Raw genomic sequence first — 15,970 nt, forward strand, 5'->3', positions numbered from 1 at the left:
GAGACACTAAAATCAGCACAGTGGAACACAGATGAAACTTCTATGTTGATGTAATAGCCAGTAAGAAGTAGTACAATTCAAGTTTTAGGTATCGATTATTGACATTTTAGCTGGCTTTGGTGCCTTGGACATTAGCTAGGACCTTAAGATTCTGCATGAAAGGAGGATTAGCAGCCGAGTTGTACGGGAGAATGTGAAAAGTCTTCATATGTAGTAAAAACCTGAGAAATCCGTCCGTTTTCGTCATTTATTAAGGAATCGACTTAAAGCCAGATCGTCACATTGCCGCTCTTCTCTCTGAAACGGTTGTACTTATCGTCTGCAAAGCTATGTCGCGTGCTGCGTTATGCGGAGACACTAAATGCACCATAGTAGAACACAGATGAAGCTTCTAAGTTGATGTAATAGCCAGTAAGAAGTAGTACAATTCAAGTTTTAGGTTCTCATTAATTACTTGTTACCTGGCTTTGGTGCCTTGGACATGAGCTGGATCCTTAAGATTCTGCATGAAAGGAGGACTAGCAGGCGAGTTGAACGGGAGAAAGTGAGAAGTGTTCATATGTAGTAAAAACCTGAGAAATCCGTCCGTTTGCGTCATTTGTTATCGAATCGACTTAAGGCCAGATCGTCACATTGGCCACTCTTCTCTCTGAAACGGTTGTACTTATCGTCTGCAAAGCTATGTCGCGTGCTGCGGTATGCGGAGACACTAAAAGCACCATAGTGGAACACAGATGAAGCTTCTAAGTTGTGTAATAGCCAGTAAGAAGTTGTACAATTTACGTTTTAGGTATCGATTATTGACTTTTTAGCTTGCTTTGGTGCCTTGGACATGAGCTAGGACCTTAAGATTCTGCATGAAACGAGGACCAGCAGCGGAGTTCCACGGTAGAATGTGAAAAGTGTTCATATGTAGGAAAAACCTGAGAAATCCCTTCGTTTTCGACATTTGTTATCGAATCGACTTAAAGCCAGATCGTCACATTGGCCGCTCTTCTCTCTGAAACGGTTGTACTTATCGTCAGCAAAGCTATGTCGCGTGCTGCGGTATGCGGCGACACTAAAAGCACCATACTAGAACATAGATCAAGCTTCTAAGTTGATGTAATAGCCAGTAAGAAGTAGTACAATTCAAGTTTTAGGTATCGATTATTGGCATTTTAGCTGGCTTTGGTGCCTTGGACATGAGCTAGGACCTTAAGATTCTGCATGAAAGGAGGATTAGCAGCCGAGTTGCACGGGAGAATGTGAAAAGTGTTCATATGTAGTAAAAACCTGAGAAATCCGTCCGTTTTCGTCATTTGTTATGGAATCGACTTTAAGCCAGATCGTCACATTGCCGCTCTTCTCTCTTAAACGGTTGTACTTATCGTCTGCAAAGCTATGTCGCGTGTTGCGTTATGCGGAGTCACTAAAATCACCATAGTATAACACAGATGAAGCTTCTAAGTTGATGTAATAGCCAGTAAGAAGTAGTACAATTCAAGTTTTAGGTATCAATTATTGCCTTTTTGCTGGCTTTGATGCCTTGGACGTGAGCTAGAACCTTAAGATTCTGCATGAAAGGAGGACTAGCAGCCGAGTTGCACGGGAGAATGTGAAAAGTGTTCATATGTAGTAAAAACCTTAGAAATTCGTCCGTTTTCGTCAATTTGTTATCGAATCGACTTAAAGCCAGATCGTCACATTGGCCGCTCTTCTCTCTGAAACGGTTGTACTTATCGCCTGCAAAACTATGTCGCGTGCTGCGTTATGCAGAGACACTAAAATCAGCACAGTGGAACACAGATGAAGCTTCTATGTTGATGTAATAGCCAGTAAGAAGTAGTACAATTCAAATTTTAGGTATCGATTATTGACTTTTTAGCTGGCTTTGATGCCTTGGACATGAGCTAGGATCTTAAGATTCAGTATGAAAGGAGGACTAGCAGCCGAGTTGCATGGGAGAATGTGAAAAGTGTTCAAATGTAGTAAAAACCTGAGAAATCCGTCCGTTTTCGTCATTTGTTATGGAATCAACTTAAAGCCAGATCGTCACATTGGGCGCTCTTCTCTCTGAAACGGTTGTACTTATCGTCTGGAAAGCTATGTCGCGTGCTGCGTTACGCGGAGACACTAAAATCACCATAGTGGAACACAGATGAAGCTTCTAAGTTGTGTAATAGCCAGTATGAAGTTGTACAATTCAAGTTTTAGGTATCGATAATTGACTTTTTAGCTGGCTTTGGTGCCTTGGAGGTGAGCTAGAACCTTAAGATTCTGCATGAAATGAGGACTAGCAGCCGAGTTGCACGGGAGAATGTGAAAAGTGTTCATATGTAGTAAAAACCTGAGAAATCCGTCCGTTTTCGTCATTTGTTATGGAATCGACTTAAAGCCAGATCGTCACATTGCCGCTCTTCTCTCTGAAACGGTTGTACTTATCGTCTGCAAACCTATGTCGCGTGCTGCAGTATGTGGAGACACTAAAAGCACCATAGTAGAACACAGATGAAGCTTCTAAGTTGATGTAATAGCCAGTAAGAATTAGTACGATTCAAGTTTTAGGTATCGATTATTGACTTTTTAGCTGGCTTTGGTGCCTTGGATATGAGCTAGGACCATAAGATTCTGCATGAAAGGAGGACCAGCAGCGGAGTTCCACGGGAGAATGTGAAAAGTGTTCATATGTAGTAAAAACCTGAGAAATCCGTCCGTTTTCGTCATTTGTTATCGAATCGACTTAAAGCCAGATCGTCACATTGGCCGCTCTTCTCTCTGAAACGGTTGTACTTATCGTCTGCAAAGCTATGTCGCGTGCTGCGGTATGCGGAGACACTAAAAGCACCATAGTAGAACACAGATGAAGCTTCTAAGTTGATGTAATAGCCAGCAAGAAGTAATACAATTCAAGTTTTAGGTATCGATTATTGACATTTTAGCTGGCTTTGGTGCCTTGGACATAAGCTAGGACCTTAAGATTCTGCATGAAAGGAGGATTAGCAGCCGAGTTGTACGGGAGAATGTGAAAAGTCTTCATATGTAGTAAAAACCTGAGAAATCCGTCCGTTTTCGTCATTTGTTAAGGAATCGACTTAAAGCCAGATCGTCACATTGCCGCTCTTCTCTCTGAAACGGTTGTACTTATCGTCTGCAAAGCTATGTCGCGTGCTGCGGTATGCGGAGACACTAAAAGCACCATAGTAGAACACAGATGAAGCTTCTAAGTTGATGTAATAGCCAGTAAGAAGTAGTACAATTCAAGTTTTAGGTATCGATTATTGACATTTTAGCTGGCTTTGGTGCCTTGGACATGAGGTAGGACCTTAAGATTCTGCATGAAAGGATGACTAGCAGCCATGTTGCACGAAAGAATGTGAAAGGTGTTCATATGTAGCAAAAATCTGAGAAATACGTCCGTTTTCGTCATTTGTTATCGAATCGACTTAAAGCCAGATCGTCACATTGGCCGCTCTTCTCTCTGAAACGGTTGTACTTATCGTCTGCAAAGCTATGCCGCGTGCTGCGTTATGCGGAGACACTAAAGTCACCATAGTGGAACACAGATGAAGCTTCTAAGTTGTGTAATAGCCAGTAAGAAGTTGTACAATTTACATTTTAGGTATCGATTATTGACTTTTTAGCTGGCTTTGGTGCCTTGGACATGTGCTAGGACCTTAAGATTCTGCATGAAACGAGGACCAGCAGCGGAGTTCCACGGTAGAATGTGAAAAGTGTTCATATGTAGGAAAAACCTGAGAAATCCGTTCGTTTTCGACATTTGTTATCGAATCAATTTAAAGCCAGATCGTCACATTGGCCGCTCTTCTCTCTGAAACGGTTGTACTTATCGTCTGCAAAGCTATGTCGCGTGCTGCGGTATGCGGCGACACTAAAAGCACCATAGTAGAACACAGATCAAGCTTCTAAGTTGATGTAATAGCCAGTAAGAAGTAGTACAATTCAAGTTTTAGGTATCGATTATTGACATTTTAGCTGGCTTTGGTGCCTTGGACATGAGCTAGGACCTTAAGATTCAGTATGAAAGGTGGACTAGCAGCCGAGTTGCACGGGACAATATGAAAAGTGTTCATATGTATTAAAAACCTGAGAAATCCGTCCGTTTTCGTCATTTGTTATCGAATCGCCTTAAAGCCAGATCGTCACTTGGCCGCTCTTCTCTCTGAAACGGCTGTACTTATCGTCTGCAAAGCTATGTCGCGTGCTGCGGTATGCGGAGACACTAAAAGCACCATAGTAGAACACAGATTAAGCTTCTAAGTAGATGTAATAGCCAGTAAGAAGTAGTACAATTCAAGTTTTAGGTACTGATTTTTGACTTTTTAGCTGGCTTTGGTGCCTTGGACATGATCTAGGACCTTAAGATTCTGCATGAAAGGAGGACTAGCAACCGAGTTGCACGGGAGAATGTGAAAAGTGTTCATATGTAGTAAAAACCTGAGAAATCCGTCCGTTTTCGTCATTTGTTATCGAATCGACTTAAAGCCAGATCGTCACATTGGCCGCTCTTCTCTCTGAAACGGTTGTACTTATCGTCTGCAAAGCTATGTCGCGTGCTGCGGTATGCGGAGACACTAAAAGCACCATAGTAGAACACAGATGAAGCTTCTATGATGATGTAATAGCCAGTAAGTAGTAGTACAATTAAAGTTTTAGGTATCGATTATTGACATTTTAGCTGGCTTTGGTGCCTTGGACATGAGCTAGGAACTTAAGATTCTGCATGAAAGGATGACTAGCAGCCATGTTGCACGAAAGAATGTGAAAGGTGTTCATATGTAGCAAAAATCTGAGAAATACGTCCGTTTTCGTCATTTGTTATCGAATCGACTTAAAGCCAGATCGTCACATTGGCCGCTCTTCTCTCTGAAACGGTTGTACTTATCGTCTGCAAAGCTATGCCGCGTGCTGCGTTATGCGGAGACACTAAAGTCACCATAGTGGAACACAGATGAAGCTTCTAAGTTGATGTAATAGCCAGTAAGAAGTAGTACAATTCAAGTTTTAGGTATCAATTATTGCCTTTTTGCTGGCTTTGATGCCTTGGACGTGAGCTAGGATCTTAAGATTCAGTATGAAAGGAGGACTAGCAGCCGAGTTGCATGGGAGAATGTGAAAAGTGTTCAAATGTAGTAAAAACCTGAGAAATCCGTCCGTTTTCGTCATTTGTTATGGAATCAACTTAAAGCCAGATCGTCACATTGGCCGCTCTTCTCCCTGAAACGGTTGTACTTATCGTCTGCAAAGCTATGTCGCGTGCTGCGTTACGAGGAGACACTAAAATCACCACAGTGGAACACAGATGAAGCTTCTAAGTTGATGTAATAGCCAGTAAGAAGTAGTACAATTCAAGTTTTAGGTATCGACTATTGACTTTTTAGCTGGCTTTGATGCCTTGGACATGAGCTAGGACCTTAAGATTCAGTATGAAAGGAGGACTAGCAGCCGCGTTGCATGGGAGAATGTGAAAAGTGTTCATATGTAGTAAAAACCTGAGAAATCCGTCCGTTTTCGTCATTTGGTATGGAATCAACTTAAAGCCAGATCGTCATATTGGCCGCTCTTCTCTCTGAAACGGTTGTACTTATCGTCTGCAAACCTATGTCGCGTGCTGCGGTATGTGGAGACACTAGAAGCACCATAGTAGAACACAGATGAAGCTTCTAAGTTGATGTAATAGCCAGTAAGAATTAGTACGATTCAAGTTTTAGGTATCGATTATTGACATTTTAGCTGGCTTTGGTGCCTTGGTCATAAGCTAGGACCTTAAGATTCTGCATGAAAGGAGGATTAGCAGCCGAGTTGTACGGGAGAATGTGAAAAGTGTTCATATGTAGTAAAAACCTGAGAAATCCGTCCGTTTTCTTCATTTGTTATGGAATCGACTTAAAGCCAGATCGTCACATTGCCGCTCTTCTCTCTGAAACGGTTGTACTTATCGTCTGCAAAGCTATGTCGCGTGCTGCGTTATGCGGAGACACTAAAAGCACCATAGTAGAACACAGATGAAGCTTCTAAGTTGATGTAATAGCCAGTAAGAAGTAGTACAATTCAAGTTTTAGGTTCTGATTATTTCCTTTTTAGCTGGCTTTGGTGCCTTGGACATGAGCTGGGACCTTAAGATTCTGCATGAAAAGAGGACTAGCAGCCGCGTTGCACGGGAGAATGTGCAATGTGTTCATATGTAGTAGAAACCTGAGAAATCCGTCCGTTTTCGTCATTTGTTATCGAATCGACTTAAAGCCCGATCGTCACATTGGCCGCTCTTCTCTCTGAAACGGTTGTACTTATCGTCTGCAAAGCTAAGTCGCGTCCTGCGGCATGCGGAGACAATAAAATCACCATAGTAGAACACAGATGAAGCTTCTAAGTCGATGTAATAGCCAGTAAGAAGTAGTACAATTCAAGTTTTAGGTATCGATTATTGACTTCTTAGATGGATTTGGTGCCTTGGACATGAGCTAGGACCTTAAGATTCTGCATGAAAGGAGGACCAGCAGCCGAGTTGCACGGGACAATATGAAAAGTGTTCATATGTAGTAAAAACCTGAGAAATCCGTCCGTTTTCGTCATTTGTTATCGAATCGCCTTAAAGCCAGATCGTCACTTGGCCGCTCTTCTCTCTGAAACGGCTGTACTTATCGTCTGCAAAGCTATGTCGCGTGCTGCGGTATGCGGAGACACTAAAAGCACCATAGTAGAACACAGATTAAGCTTCTAAGTAGATGTAATAGCCAGTAAGAAGTAGTACAATTCAAGTTTTAGGTACTGATTTTTGACTTTTTAGCTGGCTTTGGTGCCTTGGACATGATCTAGGACCTTAAGATTCTGCATGAAAGGAGGACTAGCAACCGAGTTGCACGGGAGAATGTGAAAAGTGTTCATATGTAGTAAAAACCTGAGAAATCCGTCCGTTTTCGTCATTTGTTATCGAATCGACTTAAAGCCAGATCGTCACATTGGCCGCTCTTCTCTCTGAAACGGTTGTACTTATCGTCTGCAAAGCTATGTCGCGTGCTGTGGTATGCGGAGACACTAAAAGCACCATAGTAGAACGCAGATGAAGCTTCTATGATGATGTAATAGCCAGTAAGAAGTAGTACAATTCAAGTTTTAGGTATCGATTATTTCCATTTTAGCTGGCTTTGGTGCCTTGGACATGAGCTAGGACCTTAAGATTCTGCATGAAAGGATGACTAGCAGCCGAGTTGCACGTAAGAATGTGAAAGGTGTTCATATGTAGTAAAAATCTGAGAAATACGTCCGTTTTCGTCATTTGTTATCGAATCGACTTAAAGCGAGATCGTCACATTGGCCGCTCTTCTCTCTGAAACGGTTGTACTTATCGTCTGCAAAGCTATGCCGCGTGCTGCGGTATACGGGGACACTAAAAGCACCATAGTAGAACACAGATCAAGCTTCTAAGTTGATGTAATAGCCAGTAAGTAGTAGTACAATTCAAGTTTTAGGTATCGATTATTGACATTTTAGCTGGCTTCCTGCCTTGGACATGAGCTAGGACCTTAAGGTTCTGCATGAAAGGAGGATTAGCAGCCGAGTTGCACGGCAGAATGTGAAAAGTGTTCATATGTAGTAAAATCCTGAGAAATCCGTCCGTTTTCGTCATTTGTTATGGAATCGACTTCAAGCCAGATCGTCACATTGCCGCTCTTCTCTCTGAAACGGTTGTACTTATCGTCTGCAAAGCCATGTCGCGTGTTGCGTTATGCGGAGTCACTAAAATCACCATAGTATAACACAGATGAAGCTTCTAAGTTGATGTAATAGCCAGTAAGAAGTAGTACAATTCAAGTTTTAGGTATCAATTATTGCCTTTTTGCTGGCTTTGATGCCTTGGACGTGAGCTAGAACCTTAAGATTCTGCATGAAAGGAGGACTAGCAGCCGAGTTGCACGGGAGAATGTGAAAAGTGTTCATATGTAGTAAAAACCTTAGAAATTCGTCCGTTTTCGTCAATTTGTTATCGAATCGACTTAAAGCCAGATCGTCACATTGGCCGCTCTTCTCTCTGAAACGGTTGTACTTATCGCCTGCATAACTATGTCGCATGCTGCGTTATGCGGAGACACTAAAATCAGCACAGTGGAACACAGATGAAGCTTCTATGGTTGATGTAATAGCCAGTAAGAAGTAGTACAATTCAAATTTTAGGTATCGATTATTGACATTTTAGCTGGCTTTGATGCCTTGGACATGAGCTAGGATCTTAAGATTCAGTATGAAAGGAGGACTAGCAGCCGAGTTGCAAGGGAGAATGTGAAAAGTGTTCAAATGTAGTAAAAACCTGAAGAATCCGTCCGTTTTCGTCATTTGTTATGGAATCAACTTAAAGCCAGATCGTCACATTGGCCGCTCTTCTCTCTGAAACGGTTGTACTTATCGTCTGCAAAGCTAAGTCGCGTCCTGCGGCATGCGGAGACAATAAAATCACCATAGTAGAACACAGATGAAGCTTCTAAGTCGATGTAATAGCCAGTAAGAAGTAGTACAATTCAAGTTTTAGGTATCGATTATTGACTTCTTAGATGGATTTGGTGCCTTGGACATGAGCTAGGACCTTAAGATTCTGCATGAAAGGAGGACCAGCAGCCGAGTTGCACGGGACAAAATGAAAAGTGTTCATATGTAGTAAAAACCTGAGAAATCCGTCCGTTTTCGTCATTTGTTATCGAATCGCCTTAAAGCCAGATCGTCACTTGGCCGCTCTTCTCTCTGAAACGGCTGTACTTATCGTCTGCAAAGCTATGTCGCGTGCTGCGGTATGCGGAGACACTAAAAGCACCATAGTAGAACACAGATTAAGCTTCTAAGTAGATGTAATAGCCAGTAAGAAGTAGTACAATTCAAGTTTTAGGTACTGATTTTTGACTTTTTAGCTGGCTTTGGTGCCTTGGACATGATCTAGGACCTTAAGATTCTGCATGAAAGGAGGACTAGCAACCGAGTTGCACGGGAGAATGTGAAAAGTGTTCATATGTAGTAAAAACCTGAGAAATCCGTCCGTTTTCGTCATTTGTTATCGAATCGACTTAAAGCCAGATCGTCACATTGGCCGCTCTTCTCTCTGAAACGGTTGTACTTATCGTCTGCAAAGCTATGTCGCGTGCTGTGGTATGCGGAGACACTAAAAGCACCATAGTAGAACGCAGATGAAGCTTCTATGATGATGTAATAGCCAGTAAGAAGTAGTACAATTCAAGTTTTAGGTATCGATTATTTCCATTTTAGCTGGCTTTGGTGCCTTGGACATGAGCTAGGACCTTAAGATTCTGCATGAAAGGATGACTAGCAGCCGAGTTGCACGTAAGAATGTGAAAGGTGTTCATATGTAGTAAAAATCTGAGAAATACGTCCGTTTTCGTCATTTGTTATCGAATCGACTTAAAGCCAGATCGTCACATTGGCCGCTCTTCTCTCTGAAACGGTTGTACTTATCGTCTGCAAAGCTATGCCGCGTGCTGCGGTATACGGGGACACTAAAAGCACCATAGTAGAACACAGATCAAGCTTCTAAGTTGATGTAATAGCCAGTAAGTAGTAGTACAATTCAAGTTTTAGGTATCGATTATTGACATTTTAGCTGGCTTCCTGCCTTGGACATGAGCTAGGACCTTAAGGTTCTGCATGAAAGGAGGATTAGCAGCCGAGTTGCACGGCAGAATGTGAAAAGTGTTCATATGTAGTAAAATCCTGAGAAATCCGTCCGTTTTCGTCATTTGTTATGGAATCGACTTCAAGCCAGATCGTCACATTGGCCGCTCTTCTCTCTGAAACGGTTGTACTTATCGTCTGCAAAGCCATGTCGCGTGTTGCGTTATGCGGAGTCACTAAAATCACCATAGTATAACACAGTTGAAGCTTCTAAGTTGATGTAATAGCCAGTAAGAAGTAGTACAATTCAAGTTTTAGGTATCAATTATTGCCTTTTTGCTGGCTTTGATGCCTTGGACGTGAGCTAGAACCTTAAGATTCTGCATGAAAGGAGGACTAGCAGCCGAGTTGCACGGGAGAATGTGAAAAGTGTTCATATGTAGTAAAAACCTTAGAAATTCGTCCGTTTTCGTCAATTTGTTATCGAATCGACTTAAAGCCAGATCGTCACATTGGCCGCTCTTCTCTCTGAAACGGTTGTACTTATCGCCTGCATAACTATGTCGCATGCTGCGTTATGCGGAGACACTAAAATCAGCACAGTGGAACACAGATGAAGCTTCTATGGTTGATGTAATAGCCAGTAAGAAGTAGTACAATTCAAATTTTAGGTATCGATTATTGACATTTTAGCTGGCTTTGATGCCTTGGACATGAGCTAGGATCTTAAGATTCAGTATGAAAGGAGGACTAGCAGCCGAGTTGCAAGGGAGAATGTGAAAAGTGTTCAAATGTAGTAAAAACCTGAAGAATCCGTCCGTTTTCGTCATTTGTTATGGAATCAACTTAAAGCCAGATCGTCACATTGGCCGCTCTTCTCTCTGAAACGGTTGTACTTATCGTCTGCAAAGCTATGTCACGTGCTGCGTTACGCGGAGACACTAAAATCACCACAGTGGAACACAGATGAAGCTTCTAAGTTAATGTAATAGCCAGTAAGAAGTAGTACAATTCAAGTTTTAGGTATCGACTATTGACTTTTTAGCTGGCTTTGATGCCTTGGACATGAGCTAGGACCTTAAGATTCAGTATGAAAGGAGGACTAGCAGCCGCGTTGCATGGGAGAATGTGAAAAGTGTTCATATGTAGTAAAAACCTGAGAAATCCGTCCGTTTTCGTCATTTGGTATGGAATCAACTTAAAGCCAGATCGTCATATTGGCCGCTCTTCTCTCTGAAACGGTTGTACTTATCGTCTGCAAACCTATGTCGCGTGCTGCGGTATGTGGAGACACTAGAAGCACCATAGTAGAACACAGATGAAGCTTCTAAGTTGATGTAATAGCCAGTAAGAATTAGTACGATTCAAGTTTTAGGTATCGATTATTGACATTTTAGCTGGCTTTGGTGCCTTGGACATAAGCTAGGACCTTAGGATTCTGCATGAAAGGAGGATTAGCAGCCGAGTTGTACGGGAGAATGTGAAAAGTCTTCATATGTAGTAAAAACCTGAGAAATCCGTCCGTTTTCGTCATTTGTTATGGAATCGACTTCAAGCCAGATCGTCACATTGCCGCTCTTCTCTCTGAAACGGTTGTACTTATCGTCTGCAAAGCTATGTCGCGTGTTGCGTTATGCGGAGTCACTAAAATCACCATAGTATAACACAGATGAAGCTTCTAAGTTGATGTAATAGCCAGTAAGAAGTAGTACAATTCAAGTTTTAGGTATCAATTATTGCCTTTTTGCTGGCTTTGATTCCTTGGACGTGAGCTAGAACCGTAAGATTCTGCATGAAAGGAGGACTAGCAGCCGAGTTGCACGGGAGAATGTGAAAAGTGTTCATATGTAGTAAAAACCTTAGAAATTCGTCCGTTTTCGTCAATTTGTTATCGAATCGACTTAAAGCCAGATCGTCACATTGGCCGCTCTTCTCTCTGAAACGGTTGTACTTATCGTCTGCAAAGCTATGTCGCGTGCTGCGTTACGCGGAGACACTAAAATCACCACAGTGGAACACAGATGAAGCTTCTAAGTTGATGTAATAGCCAGTAAGAAGTAGTACAATTCAAGTTTTAGGTATCGACTATTGACTTTTTAGCTGGCTTTGATGCCTTGGACATGAGCTAGGACCTTAAGATTCAGTATGAAAGGAGGACTAGCAGCCGCGTTGCATGGGAGAATGTGAAAAGTGTTCATATGTAGTAAAAACCTGAGAAATCCGTCCGTTTTCGTCATTTGGTATGGAATCAACTTAAAGCCAGATCGTCATATTGGCCGCTCTTCTCTCTGAAACGGTTGTACTTATCGTCTGCAAACCTATGTCGCGTGCTGCGGTATGTGGAGACACTAGAAGCACCATAGTAGAACACAGATGAAGCTTCTAAGTTGATGTAATAGCCAGTAAGAATTAGTACGATTCAAGTTTTAGGTATCGATTATTGACATTTTAGCTGGCTTTGGTGCCTTGGACATAAGCTAGGACCTTAGGATTCTGCATGAAAGGAGGATTAGCAGCCGAGTTGTACGGGAGAATGTGAAAAGTCTTCATATGTAGTAAAAACCTAAGAAATCCGTCCGTTTTCGTCATTTGTTATGGAATCGACTTAAAGCCAGATCGTCACATTGCCGCTCTTCTCTCTGAAACGGTTGTACTTATCGTCTGCAAAGCTATGTCAGGTGCTACGTTATGCGGAGACACTAAAAGCACCATAGTAGAACACAGATGAAGCTTCTAAGTTGATGTAATAGCCAGTAAGAAGTAGTACAATTCAAGTTTTAGGTATCGATTATTGACATTTTAGCTGGCTTTGGTGCCTTGGACATGAGCTAGGACCTTAAGATTCTGCATGAAAGGATGACTAGCAGCCGAGTTGCACGAAAGAATGTGAAAGGTGTTCATATGTAGTATAAATCTGAGAAATACGTCCGTTTTCGTCATTTGTGATCGAATCGACTTAAAGCCAGATCGTCACATTGGCCGCTCTTCTCTCTGAAACGGTTGTACTTATCGTCTGCAAAGTTATGCGGCGTGCTGCGTTATGCGGAGACACTAAAGTCACCATAGTGGAACACAGATGAAGCTTCTATGGTTGATGTAATAGCCAGTAAGAAGTAGTACAATTCAAATTTTAGGTATCGATTATTGACATTTTAGCTGGCTTTGATGCCTTGGACATGAGCTAGGATCTTAAGATTCAGTATGAAAGGAGGACTAGCAGCCGAGTTGCATGGGAGAATGTGAAAAGTGTTCAAATGTAGTAAAAACCTGAGGAATCCGTCCGTTTTCGTGATTTGTTATGGAATCAACTTAAAGCCAGATCGTCACATTGGCCGCTCTTCTCTCTGAAACGGTTGTACTTATCGTCTGCAAAGCTATGTCGCGTGCTGCGTTACGCGGAGACACTAAAATCACCACAGTGGAACACAGATGAAGCTTCTAAGTTGATGTAATAGCCAGTAAGAAGTAGTACAATTCAAGTTTTAGGTATCGACTATTGACTTTTTAGCTGGCTTTGATGCCTTGGACATGAGCTAGGACCTTAAGATTCAGTATGAAAGGAGGACTAGCAGCCGCGTTGCATGGGAGAATGTGAAAAGTGTTCATATGTAGTAAAAACCTGAGAAATCCGTCCGTTTTCGTCATTTGGTATGGAATCAACTTAAAGCCAGATCGTCATATTGGCCGCTCTTCTCTCTGAAACGGTTGTACTTATCGTCTGCAAACCTATGTCGCGTGCTGCGGTATGTGGAGACACTAGAAGCACCATAGTAGAACACAGATGAAGCTTCTAAGTTGATGTAATAGCCAGTAAGAATTAGTACGATTCAAGTTTTAGGTATCGATTATTGACATTTTAGCTGGCTTTGGTGCCTTGGACATAAGCTAGGACCTTAAGATTCTGCATGAAAGGTGGATTAGCAGCCGAGTTGTACGGGAGAATGTGAAAAGTCTTCATATGTAGTAAAAACCTGAGAAATCCGTCCGTTTTCGTCATTTGTTATGGAATCGACTTAAAGCCAGATCGTCACATTGCCGCTCTTCTCTCTGAAACGGCTGTACTTATCGTCTGCAAAGCTATGTCGCGTGCTGCGGTATGCGGAGACACTAAAAGCACCATAGTAGAACACAGATCAAGCTTCTATGATGATGTAATAGCCAATAAGTAGTAGTACAATTCAAGTTTTAGGTATCGATTATTGACATTTTAGCTGGCTTTGATGCCTTGGACATGAGCTAGGACCTTAAGATTCTGCATGAAAGGATGACTAGCAGCCGAGTTGCACGTAAGAATGTGAAGGGTGTTCATATGTAGTAAAAATCTGAGAAATACGTCCGTTTTCGTCATTTGTTATCGAATCGACTTAAAGCCAGATCGCCACATTGGCCGCTCTTCTCTCTGAAACGGTTGTAGTTATCGTCTGCAAAGCTATGCCGCGTGCTGCGGTATGCGGCGACACTAAAAGCACCATAGTAGAACACAGATCAAGCTTCTAAGTTGATGTAATAGCCAGTAAGAAGTAGTACAATTCAAGTTTTAGGTATCGATTATTGACATTTTAGCTGGCTTTCCTGCCATGGACATGAGCTAGGACCTTAAGGTTCTGCATGAAAGGAGGATTAGCAGCCGAGTTGCACGGGAGAATGTGAAAAGTGTTCATATCTAGTAAAATCCTGAGAAATCCGTACGTTTTCGTCATTTGTTATGGAATCGACTTCAAGCCAGATCGTCACATTGCCGCTCTTCTCTCTGAAATGGTTGCACTTATCGTCTGCAAAGCTATGTCGCGTGTTGCGTTATGCGGAGTCACTAAAATCACCATAGTATAACACAGATGAAGCTTCTAAGTTGATGTAATAGCCAGTAAGAAGTAGTACAATTCAAGTTTTAGATATCAATTATTGCCTTTTTGCTGGCTTTGATGCCTTGGACGTGAGCTAGAACCTTAAGATTCTGCATGAAAGGATGACTAGCAGCCGAGTTGCACGAAAGAATGTGAAAGGTGTTCATATGTAGTAAAAATCTGAGAAATACGTCCGTTTTCGTCAATTGTGATCGAATCGACTTAAAGCCAGATCGTAACATTGGCCGCTCTTCTCTCTGAAACGGTTGTACTTATCGTCTGCAAAGCTATGCCGCGTGCTGCGTTATGCGGAGACACTAAAGTCACCATAGTGGAACACAGATGAAGCTTCTAAGTTGTGTAATAGCCAGTAAGAAGTTGTACAATTCAAGTTTTAGGTATCGATTATTGACTTTTTAGCTGGCTTTGGTGCCTTGGACGTGAGCTAGAACCTTAAGATTCTGCATGAAAGGAGGACTAGCAGCCGAGTTGCACGGGAGAATGTGAAAAGTGTTCATATGTAGTAAAAACCTGAGAAATCCGTCCGTTTTCGTCATTTGTTATCGAATCGACTTAAAGCCAGATCGTCACTTGGCCGCTCTTCTCTCTGAAACGGCTGTACTTATCGTCTGCAAAGCTATGTGGCGTGCTGCGGTATGCGGAGACACTAAAAGCACCATAGTAGAACACAGATGAAGCTTCTATGATGATGTAATAGCCAGTAAGTAGTAGTACAATTAAAGTTTTAGGTATCGATTATTGACATTTTAGCTGGCTTTGGTGCCTTGGACATGAGCTAGGACCTTAAGATTCTGCATGAAAGGATGACTAGCAGCCGAGTTGCACGTAAGAATGTGAAAGGTGTTCATATGTAGTAAAAATCTGAGAAATACGTCCGTTTTCGTCATTTGTTATCGAATCGACTTAAAGCCAGATCGTCACATTGGCCGCTCTTCTCTCTGAAACGGTTGTAGTTATCGTCTGCAAAGCTATGCCGCGTGCTGCGGTATGCGGCGACACTAAAAGCACCATAGTAGAACACAGATGAAGCTTCTAAGTTGATGTAATAGCCAGTAAGAAGTAGTACAATTCAAGTTTTAGGTATCGATTATTGACATTTTAGCTGGCTTTCCTGCCTTGGACATGAGCTAGGACCTTAAGGTTCTGCTTGAAAGGAGGATTAGCAGCCGAGTTGCACGGGAGAATGTGAAAAGTGTTCATATGTAGTAAAATCCTGAGAAATCCGTCCGTTTTCGTCATTTGTTATGGAATCGACTTCAAGCCAGATCGTCACATTGGCCGTTCTTCTCTCTGAAACGGTTGTACTTATCGTCTGCAAAGCTATGTCGCGTGTTGCGTTATGCGGAGTCACTAAAATCACCATAGTATAACACATATGAAGCTTCTAAGTTGATGTAATAGCCAGTAAGAAGTAGTACAATTCAAGTTTTAGGTATCAATTATTGCCTTTTTGCTGGCTTTGATGCCTTGGACGTGAGCTAGAACCTTAAGAT

Source organism: Schistocerca gregaria, unplaced genomic scaffold (assembly GCF_023897955.1).
Source record: "Schistocerca gregaria isolate iqSchGreg1 unplaced genomic scaffold, iqSchGreg1.2 ptg000352l, whole genome shotgun sequence".
In the NCBI taxonomy this organism is placed as follows: domain Eukaryota; kingdom Metazoa; phylum Arthropoda; class Insecta; order Orthoptera; family Acrididae; genus Schistocerca; species Schistocerca gregaria.